Here is a 22,977-nt window from a genome sequence, read left to right as displayed (position 1 = left end):
CACCTGCCTTGCTCAGGGCGGCGGAGGAAGAGGGAGGAGGGACAAATGGAGGAGGAGGAGATGAGATGGCAAATATGTCCTCTGGCGAGGACGGGGGGCTATAACCCACCCCTCAGCTGTGCCACACGCGGGCTGGGAAGCAGGGATGCAGGTGCTGCCTGCTGCTGACCCTGCCTCCCGTCCCCATCTGGCAGAACTCTGAGTTCAGCGCAGGCTCCTCCAGGCACGTGGCAGAGGTAACCACGACTTGCCCCGCAGAGCTGGAAGGGAGATGGCTTTTTTGCCTCACTTTTACCAAAATACTTTTACCACCCATGGGCACTTCGTAAGTACCGCAGCTTGGCTGCAACCTTGCTGGCACGGCGTTAACACGAAACCTTAGTGCTTTGAGAAGAGATCACCGCTGCAGGGGACCGGGGGTTGATTTATTAAATAACTAAATCCATTTAAGACATAATTCCTCAAAAAGAGTGGTGTACTCGAGGCCGTTCAAATGAATAAGAAAGTATGCTGGCTGATGTCCCTCTATACTTTCCTGAGCCACAAAACCGGGGCTAAATGTGTGGATGCAGGTTGTTGCAGACCGACGGGTCGCCTCCAGCTCCGGAGACGCGACAGATCTGCGGGGCTGGTCCCTGCTCGTGCCTTTTGGATGAGCAGTGACCCTGAGCTAGGTGAAACCGAGCCAGGGGTTCGCCCCGGCGGGGCCAACCTCGCGTGTGCTGCGCCGAGAGTCAGCACGGGGAGGGACGGAGACGCTTGAGGAGGGCCGCAGCCGCCCTTAGCGCCCCCACACACGGGCCGGGCCTTGACACCTGCACGCCCCGGGCCCCCCGCAGGGCAGCGGCGGTCCCCGGGCGGGCAGGCCCGGCCGCTGTCCCCCGGTGCCCAGGCCGGGCGGCGCCCGCCTCAGCCCGCGGGGCCGGCAGGGGGCGCTCCGGCTCCGGGAACGCGGAGCCGCCGCCGCTCCGGCCGCGTACCGGTCCCCGGCCCCTCCGCGGGCGGCCTGGGGCGGCGGTGCCGCCCCGCTCCCTCCTCCGTGCGGGGACGGGACGGGACGGGACGGGACGGGACGGGCGGCGGCCCCGGGCGCCCGGCAGGTACCGCGGGCTCGCACCGCAGCGCGGGGGGGAGAGGAGGCGACCGCGGCCGGGCAGAAGCCTCGGAGGGACCCCCCGGGAGGCCCAGCCCGGCCCGTGGCGGCGCCCGCCGGCGGAGGCTGCAGGACCGCGGGCAGCGGGGGCCCGGCCCGGCCCGGCCCGGCTCGGGGCGGCCCCAGGCGGGCAGCGCCGGCAGCCGCGTCCCGGCTGGAGCCGGAGGAAGTTGGGGACAAAAATATCGTGTCCGTGTTTGCAGCCCAGGGGTTTCTTTGTGCGCTCGCGGCGCTTCCCGCGGCGTTCTGCCCTCCGTGCAGTTTGTTTTCCTTTTTTTTTTTTTTTTTAATTGCTCGAAGAATTTATTCTAAACAAGAGGAAAAGAAGAAAAGCCTTAGTAATTGTTGCAAAGGTTTTCAGAACGTAGTGTTTAAATGACGAGCGAAAAGCAGTTTTTCTCTTGGTAGTTGGTGAGTTTGTGGAAATTCAGGGTGATGCTGCCGGCAGTGCAGGTATGTGCGCTGAGGAGATACGTGCTTTCTTTCACCGCATCTGCGTAACCTGGCTGCTAACTGCCATTTACATACCCCTGCGGCTTTATGTGTCTTTTAGGACTCAGTAACGAAAACTATTTTTATTAAAAACCCTCCAAAACAAAGATTATAAAGGACAGAGGAGAATGTGCTAGCCTCGCAGCTGAAGCAGTCCTTCCTCTTACGTGATGACCCAGACATTTTGGACCAAATCCTTAGCACCGTGAACTGGCTCAGTGAACCTCCCCGGTTCACCTCAGCTAAAGGTCTCATTCCGGGGACTACGTACACACAATATGGAGCAGGTTCCAGAGGCGCAAAAAGGCACGGTCTTGCATTTCAAGAAAAATCAAACTAAGCTAGACTAAACCAAAATAAAATCGTATTCTGTGCTACAGTAATTATCTGTAATGACTGCACATACTTTGTATCCCATGCACAGAGGCACATGTTCAACCAGGAGCTGTATTTGATGCTTTAGAACGAAAAGAACTAATTTTTTATTTTATGCCTTTATTTGCTTTGTGGTTGATATGCAGTTATTTCATCCTAGGATGTGGGAACAAATCCTTAAGGAATGAAATGCGCTCTGCTTTATTATTGCGTGTCCTGAAAAGGCTGCTGGTGACTTCACCATTTCAAATGGCTTTACATCAAGAAGTTTAATAATCACATTTTTATAGTATTTTTTTTTTCTGTGATGTTTTACTTGCCTGGTCAAAATTACCCAACGCAGCACAAAGATCAGGCAGCGTTTCAGGTAGTGGCTTATCAGTCATTGTAATAAGAGGTTTCCAAAATCCCCTCTGCAGTGAGGCATTCTTTAGGAGAAGGGGCAGGTTCCCTACACTCAAACGCGATCACCCCAGTGACTTCCTTCGCTGGGTTTCTTCAGTAATTTCTCTAATGTGTCAAGCCACTTTGCTGCAAAATAAATATTCAGAGATGGGGAGGGAGGAGGGGGAGAAGGGAGGAAAAAATAGGCTTCCCAGTGAGCTATTGATTTGAAATATGAAACATTTTATTGATACAAGAAAAACCCAGACATAAGGAAGCGGTTTGATATTGCACAATATTTGAAAAAAATCATGTGCATCTGTTTAGCACAATATACTGCATAATGACAGCAATCTTCCCTGTTTGTATCTATTCATCTGATTATACAGCGTAACAATTCTTTTTGCTACATATTTATTTACTAAGGAATTTTTTTTAATGGATAATAAATTAGTAAATCAAATACCATGTGCTTGGGAAAATACGTTAGTTGACTCCCTGCACACAAGATAGTTGCAATTCATATTTTATGTGATATTCAGTGATACTTGCATATACAGACCTCGCTATGAAGTTACGTGCTTCCCTTGTGGAGAAGACAAAGGAAGTTCTAAATCACTATTTAGTACTCTTTCATCTAGGCACATGTTATTTTGAAAAGCTTCAGTTTGTAACACTGCAATGCAGCACTGATGTAATGAAGAGCTTTGACTTACTTGAAGTATAACCCAGTGGCCCTCTTTTGATGCTTTTTCCATAGCTATTTCTGCTGCTGCTTCCTGTCCTTGACCCAAAGATACATTGTGAAGTTCTCCTGAGTCAATGGTAAATTCAAACTTGTCCACTAAACAGAACAATACACTGTACTACTTTGAGCCAAATAATGAAGTGTTCAAACAAGCATGTGTTCTACACACAGCGTTTAAATGGCACACATCACATGAATTTTCACTAAAGTGAAAAAACAGCCCTTAAAAATATAGTTTCAATTAACCAGCTGAGCTAGGATATTGTATTGCTTTCTAGCTAGGTATTCTATGTTAGCAAAATACTGTCTGAATATTGTCTGAAAAGCAACCCAGAAGCGGAGCAATTGACTCATGCTAATGGATCCCTACCCATTGCCTATATAAATATTTCCATGCATGCAAAAGTGGATATGGTGTACATGGACGGCTGATTAAAGAAAAAAATAAAGAATGAATGAATTTAGTGAATCTCTAAGGTAACACTGCATGCTGGCAATACAAGAGGGTAGACAAAGTCCTGACGCTGACTCCAGGAGTTAGTTTGCTATGAGGAGGGTTAGCAAGTTCTCAGCCTGTTTAGGTAGTGGGGTTGTTGCTCAGGTATCCTTATGCAAGGTGGATGACTTGCACTAGTAAAATGGAGAAGAGCAGACAGCTACCTCTTATTTCAGAGAGCAGCCGGCATTCACCCAGGCAGCTGTCTGAGTCAAGCACTGTAACTTTCATCAGATAGTATGTGCTCCAGCTGTAACACCGTTCGTGCATTAACATGTGACAGCGCTCAGCACTCACTAATGGAGCCACGTCTTTTATTTCTCTGCCTGTGGTAGTTAAAATAAAGACCGGTCGTACTACTAGGTCATTTGGTAGAAATTTCTCTAATGGAAAATGCTGTGTTTCCTTGTGGTTGTTAGTGATAGGGTCTAGTCTTGTGGTTCAGAATCCATAAGAGGACCACACCAGGAGAAACAGTACTGGGGAAGAGCACTACCTTCTTTATAGTTTCTGTGAATGCTGCCTTACACCTCTTCGCACAATTTGTTCAAAGTTACGTTTGGACAAAGATCCTATAAGTTAAGAATTACAGTTGACAGAGCCTCAGGGAAAACAACAGTTAAGGTGTAAGACCCATCTACGGGGCATAATATTTTATCATGACTTACATTTGGTAGAGATCCAAGTACAACACAGGTTAGGGTCACTCACAGTGTAAAAACCTGTCCTTCAAAGGGCTGAGGCTAGTAATGCAAACTGACAGCACAAGTCATACCGGCAGGTCGGCTGTCTCACATCATTATCAGGTTCAGGGGAGAACTTTTTGCTTTTCATTCTTTTAGAAATTTCTCTTTTCTGTATGTTACAACTCCAGCGCTTCTGCTTGTCCTTTCCAGGAGCCTTCAGTACTTCTGTCCGAGCCACAAAATTTATTCCTTGTCTGCAATTGAAGACTTAGTACATAGAGCCAGCATGTTTGAACATAAGCATGTGGATTTCAAAAATCTGTATAACTAAAGATCTTGATTTTTTTTTTTTAAGTTGCAGGATCTTTATTATAGTCATGCCTAGGTGACCGAAGACATGCCATTTGCTAAATTCTCTCCATGCAGAGTTACAAAATCAGGTAACTGTTGAGTTAGTAGTCAATGTACATTTAGAGAGTTCATAAAGCATCCATTCCTTTTCACCTATCTAAAGGCTTCAGGACAGAACAGCCATGAAATTAATGGAAAAGACTTGAAAGACTTGTAATACTTATCAGTGTTTATTTTTGCAAAAGCTTTAGATTTTATTTGTAACCAAATTCCCTGTTCAGAACATTTTTAAAGCTTTTAAAACCATGGAGTACAGGCTACGGTTATCATAAGCTTAAATGATAGACATATAGAAACATTTCTCATAGTACATGAATCAGTTTGCGGATGGTGATTAAGTACCTTGGTTTGCAAGACCAACTGAGCCTCCACCAAAACAGAGAGAAATTCTAAATGTAAGACTTTTCTGAAATATCTGCCTTCACAAATTAAATGTGGACTTTTGTGTGCAAGCCTTTTAGTATGTCAACAAGGCTGTAAACAGTAAATTGTGTTGAGAAAGAGTATTAATACAATATTCCAAGGTCAGCTGAACTCAAATTTCTCTAGAAGAAGAACGGTTTACATTAAGAAATTGCGAGGTCAGAGATATATGGTGAAATGCTTAAAATCTTAGAAGATTGTAAGACCCAGCTGTAAATTTTCTACTGTTGTAAAAAAAAAAAAATAATAAAAGGGGGAAAGGGGGATCTCTACACCATTATTTATGGTGTTGTAGAGGGATGTGCTGTGTACTGTTAGTTGGTATTTAATTCAGAAGTGCATTCAGCTTTGTATTAGTAGCGACCACTGAGTTATAAGCCATCAGAACAGCAAAAGATAGGACAGAAATAAACTATTGACTGCAATTGCCCCTTTGAAAAGGAACAGGAATTTTGAGAGGGGAGGGAAGGAGTTTCCTTGTCTCTGGTGGTTTATTATTCTCTGGAAACAGGTAAACCAACCCTGGCTCATGAAGATACTTTAGAATAGGAAATGTTTTGCCTTTGAAATGTACGAGATTACATGTCATTTCAAATGGTGTTCGTGGCGAAGATACCCCTGGGACCACCTTACAAGAGCTTTATTTCTTGCCTGCAAATTAGTCAGTTCAAAACACTTCTCATCTCTGCCTTCAGCTCTTAATACCACACACGCCATTCGTAAAATAGGGGATAAGAATGAAAAGACCCTGAATACAAAAGTACAATTAAAAAAATAAAACAAAAGACTGTAAAGGCAAGAACAAGATGCATTTCAGACGACAAGGAATAGAATGAAATTTTGGTGCATTTTTGGAGGCATTTCAATAAACCCTCTTTTTTCAGATTCAGCAGGGGCTCATTGAAACAGCTATGTTTTCCAAGTGGCAGACAGACAATAGCATCTAAATTATTTTTAAGAAAGCACTCATAGCACTAAAGCACCCACTACTACTAAATCCATCTTAGAAGAGAAGGGTGGAGGAAAAAGAAAGGTCAACAAATGTATCAAGTTCTTTGTGTAATGCTTCACTGACATTTTCCAACTGCCTTAGCTGGCTTTTATTTTTTTATTTTATTTTTTTAGGAATCCTGGTAAAATGCAGTGAAGGATTTAAGGTCATCATCTGTCTCTCCGTAACTTCTGACATCTCTTTATAACAAGAAAGAGTCACAGCCAACTGTAACAGGAGGGCAACACAATGAATCCCGGTAAGACAGGGAAGGGGGGAGGTCTGCTGCCCCTCTGCCCCTATTTCTTCCTTGCAGAACAGAAGTACCATCTGTTCCTAGCCCTAACATCCATGCATTTGATTTCCATTCCATAATAACTAGCACAGGAAAAAGATTATCAAGTGGTCTAAAGCACTATCAGCATTAGCGAGTCTTCCCCATCCAGCATGTTTTGTTTGCACCTCCAAAGATCTGTAGATAAAATGGATACAGACAAATGCCTTAATTGCCTGGAATTATTCGTTTCTCTGGTAGAGGGCCATATGGTCAAGGTGTGGAACATGACCAGACCAAGGATATTTAGGTACTGGGGTTAGAAAGATTTAGGAAGACTAGACGAGAGGAAGGATGTTTAGATACTTCAATCTGAATTCAGTAAACCAGTCCCTATTACTTGGTGCTGTGATATCTCATCAGAATAATGCAAAATTGAGTTTCTGTTTGATGTGTGAGGCTTGACAGTCAGTATTAAAGTATAAGCCTCTTTCAAAGGAATCTGTAAAAAGTTTCTTATGCTTCACAGTAAAACTTTCTGCATTCTCAAATTAAAAGCCCAACACCAGCAAATCCCCCAAACACAATCCAGCAAACTCAGCTTGAGATCCAAAAAAACAATGAGAACTTCTTGCCTTCCTAACTCAGTGCAGGTGCCAAAGATGCTGTAGATCCCCCACTTATGCCCAGTTATGCGTGGTGTATTGTTGATGAAAGTAATGGGGTGGAGCAGTAGATGTCAGTGAAGGAAAAGCAACTACAATGTGATGTTTGCAAAGCAAGGTAATGATTAACCAATAGGTTCAGTGAGACTTCTCTGTCCTAGCTCCTCAGCCATTTCAATGCTATTACCTCTTGATCTCTATACCAGATCATTTTATGTCTCTCTTTTCATCTTCTTATCTTTTCCCCCTTTTCTGGTGCTGCCTAGCCCACCTTGTTACTTAAAGCACTTTGATGACCAGAACTTTGATGTCCATGCTGTCAGATCCCAGCTTTCTACTCAAGGACTGGGGAAGGATCTCAGCCATGGGAGAAGCATGGACTGTAAATAAACTCAGAAGATGATCTAAGAGGACAAAGTCATGAAAACGGCTAGCAAGTAGTTTGTGCTTCAGGCTAGATTATTTTGCGCAAGTCATACTTTGCTTAAGCTGCATCTGAAATCTGAAGCTGATCTGTCTGGCAAACCTACTGATGTCTACGTTGTCAAAATACATGAGACAACATTTCATTTCTCCAAATTTCCATTCATTTCATTGCCTTATTTTCTTTCTTTTCCTCCCACACCGGGATGACATTTTGAAGCATACTTTAAAGAGCATAATTTGATCAAATGATCCAAGGGAACTCCCTATAGACATCCATGATTTAACGCTAGATCTGTTCTAAAGGTTGGCACGTCTGACAATGGAAATTGGTTTAACCCCAGTTAATTTCTAGATAATAAATGTGGTGTGTTTTTCAGAGTCAGGACAGGATTTTGTTTACACAGCTCAGTCAGAAATATATCAAACAAGGACAGGGCCCAGCTGGGTATGGCGGTGAGCATGCTGAGCATCCCAGCCTAGGCAGAAGCAGAAGGGGCTCAGCACCTTCCTGGAGCCAGCCCTTGTACATGTCCTCCCGTGAGGTCCTTGTAGGTGACTTCCAGGTGACTTCAATGAGACTGGGCAGGAATTCAGTGTTCGTCTGATTTATGGTTCGGTACAATAGACACTATGTGCTCTGAAAACAAGTAGGGTCAGCACTTGAATCTGAATTTTTGTCCTCCCTTTCTCTTCTCCATTTGGGATTTCATTTCCTAGCTCACAGCACACACACTGGAAGCCAGATCAGCTTTTTTTATTAGGATAGAATTTTTCTCCTAGTCCTGACTCACATCCCTGCAGGCTTTGGGTTCCTCTGCTCTGTATCCATTTATCACTTTTTTTCAAAGGGAAGAAGGCAACTCTTGGTATGGGTGCAAAACTCAGAAGAGGTCTGTGCCGAATAAGAGCAAGAACACAGCTGCACAAGACTCAGCACACTTCTCATAGACAAAATGCAATGAAGGGAAAGATGACACTTTAAGCTAAATCAGACATCATTATACAATACTCTTCCCATTCAGCTTGCTCTAGCAGGAATATGTACGTGCAGCGGCAGCACTTGGGACATGAAGAGCTACTTTGAAAGTAGATGCGTTTCCCCGTGTTTGAGGTGTGGATGGAGAGTAAGAAAAACGGCTGTCCCTGCAGAGGTGCCCCCAGCAGGAATGGCTTCTGTGAAGACCTGCTTTTATGTCCTTAATGAGAATGCAACTTGGAATGGCTCAGAGTAAGCTCAGTTTGCAAGAAGCATTTCAGACCAACATCCACTGCCTGAGAAGGTTTCCAGAGGCTGGGCAGAGACGGTCAGCATCATAAACAGCCCAAGCTACAGCAAGGAGCCCCAGCAGAAGTACACGGACAAAACTGTCCACATTCCCTCTACCTGTGAAGACGAGGCAGCGAGGCACATGTCCCCTCCCTCTCTGACGTGAGGCCTGAAAGTCATTAGGGAAAGGACTGTCCTGAGGACCGCATGGCTGCATGTACACATGTATGCACACACAGTCGTAAATGGGAGCTTGTGCAGGGTCCATGCTGTACTGGGCTGTGGAAGTGAGCTTTTCTCTTTCAGACAGACCAACATGAACGGTGCCTGGGGGTGTTAGGCAGGTGATCGGGTCCTTCACCTTCAGCCTCTTTACTGTTTTTATTTTGGCTTCCAAGACCTGAAATACTGGAGGTGTTAAGAGGTGATACTACAGTCGAAGACTTCTTATTGACAAAAGGGAACACACTGCATGTATGGACCTAAGAATTTATTGTTAGTCTAATAAATATTTTAAATAGTCTAAGAGTCAAAATTACCAGATTAATACAGGAAGGCCTCATTAAAAATAGAGTTAAAGCTATTAGACAGAATTTCCCTGTTCTCTTGTGTTGTGCTTACTCCTCCAGGGTGCCTTTGGGTCTGAAGATTGACACTTTGGTATTTCTCAGAAGGAATGGGGGAGTATTGTGGTGAGTCATCACCAGGAGGAGTGTGATATTCAGGGGGCACGGGGATGCTTTCTCCTCAGTCTGGTGTCTGCTTGGATTTGATTTTATATGTTTTCTTAACACTAGCAGCTTACTGTAATTAAATCACTGTGATGTGTCCTCTGTTTCTGCACTCTTCCCTTTGACTTACTCCAGAGCCATACGCAGTTCAGTCCACAATGAAAGCCCTCTTGTTTTTACTATAAACTAAAGTTAAATTAGTTGAGAGTACCTCACAACTAGACATAGCTAAAAGAAGTTAAAATCTACTTAGGCCAAGACAAACCCAGGGAATTGCTGAGGCCTTGCACCGTCATGTCAATACAACCCCCCTTGCTATTTACTAATAGTGGCAAAATCACATTTACTTGGCTATAAAGTCCCGTTGGTTAGTCTGTGAATTGCAGAGTTCAGCAGGGATTTGCAAACCCTCCTCTGACTGCAGATTCACAGCTGAGCAGCAGATCTTGGGAGTGTTCACACTGCTATCTGCTGCATCATGGAGAGCTGTATAGATCTGACTGACCTGTATCGCTTCATTGCCATAAGGAGGCAGGCTTACAAAAAGTGTTTGGTTTCCATTGTCTACATAATTTGCACAATCAACAGAAATACTGTGATTATTAAAATGAGAGCTGTAGCTTGTGGAGCTAAGTTAAAAATTCCTGTATGTGTAGGAGACCATAGTGTAACCTATAAGGGTATAGGATAATTAAAATCATACGCTTCAATCTAAGATGCATCACCCCCCCCCCCCCCCCCCCCCCCCCCCCCCACACACACACACTCGTTCAGGCAGGTTTTACACAATGAAGTAGTTCACAATTTCTGGAATTGGGTATGTACACAAACACAACTAGATTCCCACATATATGATTACAGATAGATTAGAAACAGAAGGAGAAATGTCATAATCACATCTGGTTAACTTTTTAGCTAAGCAATCATGTGAAGACTGGAAACTAATATCTTCACATTTATATTGCATATTTCAATGCTATTTTCTGGCATTCTTCTGAAGAGACTCACTGGAATATTCCATTTTCTTTGATAGTCAGTGTTCACAGATGCACACCTTTAATAACAGAAACGCGCCTGTTTTATATCTCCAAAGTTATCCAATCAGCTTTTTGGTAACAAAAAGAACTTTTCTATCAACTTGATACATGATGATATAGCTTACATATCTGTGGTGTTTCCATGTGCTAAATTCAGGATGTTTTAATATATCTCCAATACAATAGTACACAAATTTGGAATTTATTCAAAGAAATACAGTTTTCCATGACAAAAAAATTTTAAACGTTGTTGACCCATCTTTGCTCCTATGTTTTTTAAGTACCTGCCCTTGTAAACGTCTGAGAAAAATCTATCTCTATCTTCTCTATAGCCTCTCATGAAGTATTTTTAGGCAGCAATAAATCCCTGCCACCCCCTTGGCCTTTTCAAGGCTGAGGAACCGCAGCTCCCTCGGCCTCTCCTGGCATGCTGCCTGCTCCAGCCTCCACGGCTCTAATGCGGAATGTCAGTGTCTTGTACTGTGGGAGACACCACAATTAAATCCGTGATTTTCATTTATGGCATCTACTTTTGTTCACATACTACTGAGAGTGTAACAATTTTAACTTGGTCTGCTGTACCCTCTCAGCTGTACCCTCTTCTCAAGTGTTGTCCTGAACCATTTCAGTTGGATGCGCTCCTGTTTCAGCTTTCAGTTTCCCGTCTCTGAAGCTCAAATTTCCGCTTACGCTGCCTGTTCTACATTTACCTCTCTTGCCACTAACCAGACAGCAAGCATATGCTTCAGCATATTATAGGTTTTCTGAGAGAAGAATTTAGACTTTTTTTTTCTTTTAATTTTGCAAAATCTTGCTCTTCTTCCTGGATAGTTCTGCAAAAAGCTGGACCCTAAAGGTATGGTCCCCTCAGAATGAGCGTAATAATAAGGGGGACACTTCCAAGGAAAATAGCAAGATGATTTGAAAATTAGGAGAGCAGCAGAGCTCCTCTGAGTTTTCCTCTGCACAAGTCCTGGCAGCATTTGGCTCTGCAGTAAGCCAGTATGGAGGGCACCTGAGTTTCCCCTGCAGTCAGTGAGAACAGAGGATACTCAGGACTTGGTAGAAAGCATTCTCCCTTTTGAAGGGCTCTTGAAGAACCCCCTCCCTCCATTAGGAAAGTTACCTCTTCCCTTCATTTCCCCCATTCCAGTTCATGAACTTAAAATGATCGTAGTAGCATTAGAAGCATTAGAAACAACACAGCCCAAAAAATTATTCTAGCAAAGGCAACGGAGCTGTAATTGCAGGTGTCACAGAATTTAGCGTGAGAGATGGTGTTTCCAAAATTTGTTTCTTAAATATTTTCGAAGTGTGTAAAGAGGGGAAGCAAGCAAACTAGCAGGCAGTGTTTTTCTCCTCAGCGGTTTTTGTGGACTAAGAATAGAGGGAACATGTAACAAGCATCTTGCTATTAAATTTGCCCATGACAAATAGTGCAGCTGCACGTAGTGTGCAAGAACATCTGTAGACTCATGACACATGCAGAATCCCCCACACTAAGAACGTGACATTATACTGAAAACAATTCAGTTGTAAAAGCAATATAAATCTGTTTTATATAGTCTTTCTCCACCTTCTCCTCCCCCTTCTCTGTTGAATTATGTTAACTGAAGGATTCTGTCACTCCTACATGGCATTAGTAAAAATCACAATATAAAAGTGACTAAGCATTTTGGGATTGTCCCCTTTTTTCATTAATGGCTAGAATGTAATTATGCCTTTCCTGGAGAAACAACAAGTTTAAGAAAGAATAACCAGCAGCAGAAATGCATTAAGCACCAGAGCCTACTCCACGTGGAACTTGACTGGGTTTGCAGCTGCAATTTAACTCTTCAGAAATCAAGGGGTGATTTCCTGTGTCTCTGTCTCTTGTGCAGTTGGTCAGTTCAAAGTGAGCAGCAGGATTGCTACCAGCCTTTACTTCACCGACGTAAATGCCTGCACAAAGTGCAGTGATAGGAAAAAATATGTAAAAAAATGCGTGGATTGCTAAAGGAAGGGGAAATTCCTTGCCCGGGATTTTGTGCATTCCCACATCTTCACATTCAAAGAATGCTGCTATTGTGGAGTTCAATAAAAGCTCCACGTTGCCCTAATGAAGGTGTGTGCGTTTTTCAAAACCCTTGAAGTCTTTTATTCTCCCCAAAATGGTTTTAACAAAATGTTAGCTTCCTTTTTCTACATATTCTGCAATTTTCTCCCTGACATACTTTCTTTGCAATCTTTAGATCTATTAAAGTAAGGAATATTATAACGGCAACACAAGCACTATTTTTTTGTAAGTCTGAGGTTGTCTAAAGACTGTGATGGTAATGTCATGACAAGGCAAATGCATGTCATTAATACCTGGCTCATCATTAACTCATTTCTTAGGAAACATCTTATTTCCAGTTGTAAGGGCAGTTCAGGCCTGATAACTACCTGAAGCCCCAAGGATATTTCCACGTCCTTTATGCAGACTGCAGGGCAAGCCTGAAGCTGGAAGAGTCATCCAGTTGGGTCATAATTTTCAGCTCGGTGCCCATTAAATTCCTGCAACCTGACTGCAAAAACACAACCCTTGAGAGAGATGTAATGATTTTATTGATAGCATACATTTTGAGTACGCTGACTTGCTATATTCTTTGGTCGAGTCCTTTTAACTCTGCTTCATCTCCTAGCTGAACGAAGCCTTGTTTTTCTATTTCAGAGACATATTGAGCATAAGTGACAATGTTTATGAAGCGCTCTGAAGATGCAAAAGATATGCAAGTACAGCTGATGTCACCTGACAACATTTGCTTACTATTAAGGGTATATTTATCTCTTAATTAAATTAGATATGATGCCTTAGTTAATAATGCAATGATTTTTAACATCCATTTCCCAGTTTGCATGTTCAGTAACTGTTTGCACAAGATACATAATCATGTGCATCACCATAGCAGAAAGGAATATCATACCCCCTGCAAAGCAGTTCTGAAGTTGGAAAAAGCTTTTATTAACTTTTAATGTCCCCATCTTTCATGTGGAGAAGTGGACATTCAGCGGCCAGGTGTGACTGCTGTCAGTTGCGGCCACCCCATGCCAGCAAAGACTGCCTGCTGTACATACTGCTCACCTGAACATTGCTGCACTTATCTTTCTGTTGTTGCTGGTTTTATGGTGATTTTTAAAAAGTCTCATTTATTTTTTCTTGTGGTGGAAAAGCTATGGTTCTTGGTGAGTAGACACATGCATTTTTCCCATGGACAAGCTATTTGAAAAATACAGGTTATAAAATAAACACAATTTTAAAAAATAAATGTATTTGTTTTAGACCAGAAGGAGCCAAATTCAGCATTAAAATTATTATTATTGTAGCTGATTTAATCCTTTGTCTATCTTCATTTCTATTTCTGCTGCTGTGAGTCTTGTTGTTTATAGCTTTTCAGCCAGAAGACTATCCCGAAGGAAATTACTGTCAGCAGCCAAAAAGAGTATCAGTAATTCATCCTCAAGCACCGTCAACTTAATTCTGAAGTGATGTCGCTGCTTTACAAGTTCAGGCTGAAGCGGTGAGTTTACAAATCCGTAAATCAAACCACATCAATAAAGGAAATATATATCTCTTTTTCAAATATTCTGTTTTCCTAAAACTTCATGGTAAGCGTAGATTTTAGTAATTGGATCTTCAATTACTAGGAAAAAAAAAGAGAAAATTGTGAACTGTTCTGTACATCACAGGAAGGTTTAAAATAGAAAAGCTAAATAACTACTGCCTACTCAACCCTAATAAGTACACATCGAACATCCATAATGGTAGCATGATAGGTACCTTGGAAATGGCACCTGCCTTTACTGGGCCGTTTGATTTGTTTAACAATACCCAGCAGCTGGCAGCCCCCACCTGCTTCTCTGAAGGCAATGCCCTATGGCAGCAGCAGGTGTGCCCATCTCACCTGGCCTGCAGAGGGCCTAGAGCCTGGAGAAGGAACTTGTTTTGCACTGCTTCAGTACCTTAAAATTTGATAACTTCAGGTGTGGGATTGTGCTGAAATTGGCTGTAATTGTAAAGGTCATTCGTGAGCTCAAAAGCTGAACGTGAACTGGTGTTTTGGTGTCCTCTTGAGCCTGGGGATGTTCTGCACAAGTCTTGGATACCCGTCATGGGTGTATTAATGTGCTTGTTTCCACAGGTCAGCTGTATCTATCCAGTGTTAACAACCAGATTAAAAATATTCAAAATGGAAAGAATTGCTTACAAGTGTTATCATGTCCGCTGACAAATGGCCTCTGGGGATACAGATATATTTACGTTCTAGTTGTGCTGTGAACCCAGAGTGATCGCCTGGGTTGTAGAAAAGCTTCTCTGGATTTGTAATAGCACAAATGAGGCTGGGTTGCGTGTTCCTCTGAGTAGCGTGAGGCACGTAAGTGCGCAGTGGTGTGCCAGGCCTGGCCTGCTGGGGACAGAAGGCAAGGCCTGGGCGAGGCCTGGGCTCTGTGGCTCGCACCCCCGTTGTGCCTGCAGCCTGTGACGGCTGTGAGCAGCACAGGTGCCCATGGAACATCCTCGGTCTGAATGTTTCTGAACTGACCTAGTGCTTCCTGAGTAACAATAAAACTGATTGAAATTCTTTAGGTCTAAAAGTGCCACTTAGAGAACAGATTCGGACACTTTCTGTGGAGAATCAGCAAACGATGTGGTGACATACAGCCCCAAGTGCAGGACCAAGAGCCTGGCAGTCCATGCGAGTGCACCCCCTGCCTTCAGCTCAGCCCACTGGTAAAAATGTGCAGAATTTATTGTCCAGGGCACAGCTTATTGCCACAGGCAGAGTGGAGCCTCAGCACGCATTCAGATTCAGAACTGCAACCAGCACTTAGTGAATAGCAGCCACTTTCTGAGTCTCAGCACACTATGAAAATCCTTCTTGAATCAAATGCCCCCGGGGGAGTGAGAAATTAAAGATGCTCTTCCACTCTGGGCTGGGGCGTGCCACTAGATCAATGCTCGGCATAAAGAGCTTTCTGCTTGTCAGTGCAGGGTAGGGGTGGCAGTCGGGGCAGACACTCCTTGTAACAAGCAAACCAACAGGCGACATACCAAGTAACATGAGAAAATGACAGTGGTGATGAAGACCAGGAGGAAAGTACAGTAGTGAGGGGCCCTGCGATGCCTGAATTGGAAAGCATTTTGCCTCTCAGCTTGAACTTTTTAATTAAGGAATTTCACAGTAATTTCGACTATGTTTAAAGAGCAATCATTTCAGTGCTCTCGCTCACTAAATATTTCTTGCAGTCTAACTAAGCAGTGACAGAGGTGGGAGCTGAATTCCTTCAGCTCCGCTGCATTAACAGCAACTCCTTTCCAGCCTACGCTGCAGGTCGGTGCTGTCCTGTGACAGCCTTCTTGGGCTTACAGGGTGTGGAGAGCTCAGACAGGTCCGGTATCGTCCCCGGCTGGCACTCAGGACCCACGTGTACTCAGACGCAGTCCCAGGCAGCACAGGCTGTGGGAAGTATTTTCTGTCATTTCCTAGAGGGGCAGGGAGGGAAGGGAGGATGCTGGTCGCTGTAGGAGGGGCAGTAGGTACGGCTGAACTGGAAGGAGGGGAAGGGCTCAGGGATATAATGAGGAGGTGGGGGAAATGACACGGGAATGAAAGGGTGAGTGAGTATATGAGATACCCACTCATCCTGGCCTTTCTCTGTTCAAAGCACTCCCTCAAAGGGTGGGTACAAGACTTGAACAGAGGGGATGGATGTCAAAATGTTTCCATAAAGAATATAGTGTAATAAATCAGAGAAAAGGGCAGAAAGGAGGCAAGGAGCAAACGGTAGGAGAATTATTTTTATTCTGAGTGAATGATTATGTCTCTTGGGTGATTACACATCAGGGTGGTGGTGTGTTGGGGAGGACTATTCAGCTAGAGAGAAAGGAGTGCTCAAATTGCAATCATTGAACTATAGTGCATGCAAGGGTGTAAATAAGATAAGAAAAGGTCAGCGAAGAGAAAATCCAGCTGGATTCAACATATCTGGGGCACTGCAGTCTTCAGGAGTTAAGACAACTATCATACAGGCGTAGGAGAGCTTTCAGAGGAAGATAGTTTGAATACTGGCAGAGCATAATCAAATAGCTGCTGGGGTAAACAGCAAAGACTATAAAAAAATACTGAGAACACGTAATTTGCAAGTGCTGAGTAAAGTACAAGACCAATGATTTCTTTCAAGTTGTCTACCAAAGCAAGGCCTCTAGCAAGAAATACCTGCTGTATAACATGCACCTATAAAAATCGTATCAGTATAGGGCTGGAGAAAGATGAGTGATACAACGCCAGTGTCATGTATCAACGCATTATCCTTCAGTGAGCTTCTGGTAGGAAAAGGTTTTAGTAGAGCTGTAACAGTTTCTGGGGCATTAGGAAAATTGTGTGACATCAGGAGCTCCGGAAAAATAGTTGCCGTGTTTTCTCAATAGCTTAGCAGATGTTTTTACTCTCACTACTACCTGTAGCTGCCAACTGGCTCTTTCCCATTTTGACTGAAATAACAGATAACTTTCAAATCTGAACCAGGTTTGACTTTAATCTGTTTGATCCCCTGGAGCTGTGGCTTGACCAATATATGCCAGTGATGACTGTATGTAAGACCAATGGCTTTTTGTGTGGTCTTGGTATTGCCAGGCACTGCCTTCACTGTTCTATTTAGCAACTTGTTGTATCATCCATTGCACAGTGATGGTTCGGGAACTTCTGTCACTGGAATGGGGACCTGAAATAACAAAGGGTGAGTTTTAAATTCCTAGTGACAGTAGCTGGTATGTCTCAGTATTCACTCGTTTTTGTAGTAATAAGCAGCATCAGAGGAAAACATTATTTTTCTCACTTTGCTCAGAAGTCAAGGAAAAACAGACGAGGATTCCTGCTTGGAATCCAAACTCTGAAAGCTTCGAGTTACTTTATGTAGCAGCCCAGCATTCAGAGACCCAGGGCATGGAGGCAGTAAATGCTACTACATGCCAATTCCCCACTTCCCTAGACTAGCTTTCTGGTCAAAGTTAATGATTCATAAGATTCTGCACTGATTTCACTGTGAGCTTCACATTTGCATAAGTAAAAGCTTATGCAGCTTCTGTGGGGAGATTCTTAGTAAAATTGCAGTACAAAACATTGATATTATGTAATTATAGTAGTTCATAGCAACTTAAATGAAATTGTTACTTTAAACATGCTCTAAGTGGCTCACAATGAAACTTTTGTACGACACACCTACAAAACAAATGAGTTAATCACAATACGTGTCATTTTTAATTTTTCTCTTTCATTTCTCTTCCAGTCATTCTCTCTTTGTAATTAGCATGAAGACTATCCTTCAGTCAAAACTAGCCACCTGGAAAGTTTCAGCTTGTAATATGCAGCTTTTTTGTGAATTATGAATGTGCAAAAAAAGAGACCTTTCTCCCCACACCCCCTTCCTTGCATAATTCAAATATGAATGAATGAATTTTATTCAGGCTTACAAAAAATAAAAAAATAAAAAAAAAAATCATATTTCAGCTGATAACAAGCATGAGAAATTTCAGATGAAAGGGAATTTTTTTAAAGAATATTATGAGCATGGGCGAACAGCAGGTTAAGATGGAAGGCTCAGTGCAGCCTTAGCTATAACAATTGCTAGCAAGCAAATACTATATCCAAGCACTAAATCTTGCTTTGTGCTGCCCTGGTGCACAGTAGTGGGGAGAGAATAGAATAATAAAAGCCGGTCCCCTTATGCAAACAGCAGGGCATAGCACTCAACAGAATACAAGAAGAAGGTGAGCCTGCCTACTGTTCTGGCTTGCTAACCGTATTCCTGAGGTCTGTGGGTTAGTTGTCACCCCTAGCTCCAGTCAGCTAGCAAATGTACTTCAAACAATAGCAAGGGGCACATTTTGGGCCTTTCCAGAAGAACACTGTACCAATTCTTTGCCTCCAAATACACTGTTCTGTTAAATAAAGTATTTGAAGGAAGTTCATATAAGCAACACGGTGGTTTAACAGGTCAAAACGGGAGTGGAACAGCTGCTAGATTTTTTCTGATTAACTGTGTATGTTAAAAAATACAGAGCTGTGAAGAAGGCATTACGTGCAAGCCCTCGCTTACCTTCCTGCTTTTCAAGTGAAGCACCCCCAGATTTCGGCTCATGCCAATACCACTTTGAAAGTGAACTTTCACAAGAACTAAAGTACGATCTGGAACGCCTTTCTGCACTGCTTTTTCTCTTGCTCCTCATACTGCTCTGGTGAGAAGTCTCTCTCATATTTTCTGCCCAGAAAACAATATTAAAGAAGCATTCACTTACTGCTAATAAAAAAACTGTCCACCACTGTGGCTAAAGACTAATCAGCACTTCAGAATTTATGCATGGCAAGCCCAGACATAAAAAATATCTTCTATTCTGACAAGAGTTGCCTGTTGCAAGTTGAATTTGGCAGTAAGTGACCGAAATTGAGTTGTCAGCATCCTCTTGCATAGTAGGAAAAGTTGTTGCTTTCTTGTGCAGATGCAAGAGTTTCTGTGGGAAAACAGAACATAATCATGGTTCTGAATGTCTCTGTGGATTGGTAATGTCTCTAATACATAGATCACTTGTGCAAATTCAGTCCCAGCTGGATGGGAAATTATTGAAAATGGTTGTTGTTTGATTGATATAAAATGAGTTGTCAGCTTGATTCAATGCCTCCAGGGCAGATGTCCACAGCGTAATTGGCACCTGTCAGAAGCAAAGAATTCCTTGGTACAGAGTAACAACTACTCAGGCAGCCACCCCAAAATAGTCCTTGCGTGCCAGGGCTCGGAGGGAAGGCAGGCAAAAAAATAGTTTCTACTTTTGGGCAGAATCTTTTATGCCATAAAATTGGTAAGAGATTTGACATGACACTTGGTGCAAGGTTTTTCTTGGCTAGAGACTATCAGTCAGCTCCCCTGCTGCTTGGGCAACACTTTCCCTAAGAATCAGAGGAAAGCACATACATTTATGTATTTGTTAATATCGTCATGGTAAGGGTATATTTATAAAGACTTTTTTTACGTATTTACTTACTAAAAGAAATGCTGTGAGCAATTTTATTTTCCTACATCTTGAGCAATTTTCCTCATAGCAATGAGAACCATACAACTAGGGAAATAAGAGAAAGTCTTCTCAAAAATATGTCAAAGAAACCACCACTACTGACAGTGCAGCAGTCAGTACTAACTAATTGCTAATGGTAAAGAGCAACCCATTGTTTAGCACTGACTGGAGTAAAACTGATTTTTTCCTACAAGTCACCAAATAGCTGTCATATGGTTGTTACTGCCTTTGACCGAGTCTGGTACAGCTAACAACAGGAATGAATTCAATCTCCCGTCACCAATCTGTCGAGCTGGCCACCTTCTTCATGGAGCTGCTGCTCTGGGAGGTGCCAGCTGAAGGGCTTTCCATTAAAATTCATTTTACTGTCTTCATCTAGCGAATGGCTCAACTTTCCTTCTTTCATCTCTGTTTCCTCCTTTAGATTATTTTTCATTATGCCTCCCCCCCAACGTACAGACACTTTTCCTTTCATCTCTATATGTATGCTATTCCAGCACTTGTCAGCCACAGCAGGAGGGACATGGTAGAACCAAACAATATGATATGTTAGGTGGAAGAAAATATTATTATCAGACGCCTCAGAACAATCATTTATTGTCACACTTTAAAGAGGTCTGCTATGTTATTTATTTTATTATTCTGTATTAGGTACATGGTTTAATTTTACAGGCATTATTAATCACTGAAATACATTACACTTTCAGCCAGGATGTTAACATTTTAAATGCATTCATCTTGCTTCTTTAAACAGAAACAATGGGCCTTCTGCAGTGCCCTCCCTCCCCTTTAGTCAATAAATCCTTGCTATTGATTCAGGAAATAACTCTAAGCACTGTTTTATATTTTAAGTTCTACTAGCCAGGCTCAGCCATATAATTTTGCTTAATAACAAATGGATCTTCTATTTTTGCTGGTTACTACGTGTTTGGTTATCAAACTCAGTTTGAATGTACTGGGTAGCAAAGCACAACACTCATAATGGCAGAGAGGCACCACAAGAGATTTCCTAAATGAATGTTACAACAAAATAAAGTATTAAAAAAAAAAAAGTATGTGTGCATGTGTGTGTGTAAAAAGCAGCCTCATCAGTAGATGAATGATAAATGAAAAATCCATCAGTGAGTATGGATTCCCTTGAGCCAGCTTGGATCAACAGACAATATGGATTTTTGATAATTCATGGCTTTGCCATTATTTATTCTCTCCTGAAATACCCATTGCAAATCTCAGAGAGATAATTAGAGAATTATCATATTGCTTAACTAAGTAGTGCAAATTGTATTATATTCTATGTATCCCAACCCAGGGCAGTATCATTAGCATCGTTTAATTGTTGCAAATATAGTCATTGCATTTTAATAAATTGTCTTCATTGTCAATATCTACGATTGACTATTTCTCTTCTCTTAATGTTCCTGGATAGGTTAGTTACCAGGTAATCTTACAGTTAATATATACCACAATGAGGCAAAATGTAAGAAAATGCAAAGGTCAAAAACATGTTTCTATTATGAAAAAAATGAATGATAATGACATAATTTTTTCAGCTCATCAGGTTCTTTGCTAAGTGCCTCTGTTATTGCCAGATCAGTAGTGTATAACAAAGAAGTGCTTTCTGTGGACTGCTTCATTAGCCTGCCCTGTAGGACCTCACCTCAGACCTTTCACTAATCTGTTGGCCAGCTCAATAGCCTTGTTAGTTCTATTCACTTCTTCCTGGCAGCGGCTTTTCTCAGCTGTAGCTCTCTCCTCTCAAAGGAAGTGGTTAAGGCAGCCAGGATTGTGTCTAGTTCCTTCAAATAAAAACAGTAAGAAACAACTTGGACATTGTGAGAACACGTAAAAATATTTCTGCTGTCCCATTTTATATTTCTGAAAGTTAAATTATACAGTGCAAGAAAGGTGTAAACATCTACTGCTCTTTGAGCCTTTGTCTAGGTCACACTTGAAAGGTGGATTTGGGAAAAGCTCGGGGAAATGTAGCTGGTCTTTAATGTTCCCCACTTGTTCACAACAGCATTAAAAATGAATCCTCAAACTTGATCTTATATCAGTGCAACAGGAATGCCACCTTCTCCCACAGGACTTTGAAATGTACCAAAATATAGGATATTTCTTATGACAGCTGTATACATTCTATAGGTGATAAAAAATTGCAAAGATCTCTGTTTGGAAACTAAACAGAATAGGAATGTCAAAGATGATTGATAGATAAAATACTTGAAAATGCACAAGTCAGTGTCCTTTGCTGACTTTCAATAGACCAGGCTCCCAAGCGCAGAAAGCCTTTCTGAAAACAGAGCCTGAAATCCCCAGCCACCTCAGGCCTGGGAGCAAGCAGCTCAGCGCCCGGCCCATCGCAGCATTTAAGTGCACGTGCTGTCCCACCGGGTCAAAGCGTGAGCTATTCCCAGGGGGAGGAGCGGAAGGTAATTCAGCACGGATGGCTGAGCACGAGGACAGGGCAAGAGCAACGCAGCTCGGGAGAGTCGCCAGAAAGGACCCAAGTGTTTCTAAGCATGGAAGAGGAACGGGCTGGGAGCTGACAAACCCAACACCAGAAGGGTGCTGCAAAGGCCCCGCGTAGTGAGATGTGCGGCCGATGTGCCATTGGGAGCGTGGGCAGGGCGAGCAGCCAACAAAACAGACAGGGACAGGCGTCGTCCTGAGAGGCCCCTCAGCTCAGCACGCGGGTGCCAATGTCCCTCCACTGACCTCAGCGTCGGCCTCCTCTCAGCGCGAGGAGGAACAGTGCGAGGCAGCACTCGTGTGTAGCACAGGATACAAGAAGGAGCTGGGTGATGGGGCAGATGGACAAGTATTTTACTGGAGCGGTTCGGAAGAACAGAGTAAATTACAGAACAAATGTTTCTAAAGGGGGCCCACAGATGTCCTTTGCAGAAGGGCCCAGCGGGAGGGCTGAGCACCCTCCCTGCCTGTGGGCACTCCAGAGGGAGCAGTGCAGGCACATCGTCTCCTGCCTTTAGTCGCCTCAGTGCAAGGTGAGCACAGGCAGCCCCTGTGTGCGTCAGAAACGCACCCGGCGGCGCGGCCGAACCCTGGCCCTGCACAGGGTGGGTGCTGACGCCGAGCAGGAGCTTGCCATGCGTGAGGTAAGTGGCAGCTGTGGTGCCGAGGCACACAACGTGGCTGCAGAGGATGTGGATGTGGCCCAGGCATTTACCTGAAACTATTAAAAATGTTAGTGTGATAAATTACACTGGCAAATTCCTCTGCTTCATACAATGAATCATACTGGAAAGACCTCAGACAGAGAAAGGTATTATAAATAACTGAATTTAAAAGTTCTCTCAAATGAGCCAAAAGCTT

General features: G+C 43.0%; 1 long non-coding RNA gene across 16 annotated transcripts; it reads left to right on the top strand.

The window, feature by feature from the left end:
- Positions 1 to 961: 961 nt before the first annotated feature.
- On the top strand, positions 962 to 21,195 carry LOC106030005 (uncharacterized). Of its 16 annotated transcripts, none has more exons than XR_010832289.1 (8): positions 962 to 1,100; positions 3,165 to 3,229; positions 4,690 to 4,774; positions 6,294 to 6,418; positions 9,421 to 9,483; positions 13,252 to 13,355; positions 13,968 to 14,098; positions 15,166 to 21,195. It is a non-coding gene; the product is annotated as an uncharacterized lncRNA (long non-coding RNA). The 16 variants fall into 16 exon arrangements; XR_010832299.1 differs by lacking the exon at positions 3,165 to 3,229 and having other exon boundaries at positions 972 to 1,100; positions 15,166 to 17,315; positions 18,637 to 21,194; XR_010832301.1 differs by lacking the exon at positions 3,165 to 3,229 and having other exon boundaries at positions 972 to 1,100; positions 15,166 to 17,168; positions 17,865 to 21,193.
- The last annotated feature ends 1,782 nt before the right edge of the window (positions 21,196 to 22,977 follow it).

This window comes from Anser cygnoides, chromosome 6 (genome assembly GCF_040182565.1).
Source record: "Anser cygnoides isolate HZ-2024a breed goose chromosome 6, Taihu_goose_T2T_genome, whole genome shotgun sequence".
Taxonomy (NCBI): Eukaryota; Metazoa; Chordata; class Aves; order Anseriformes; family Anatidae; genus Anser; species Anser cygnoides.
This window is presented reverse-complemented; position numbering and strand designations above follow the sequence as displayed.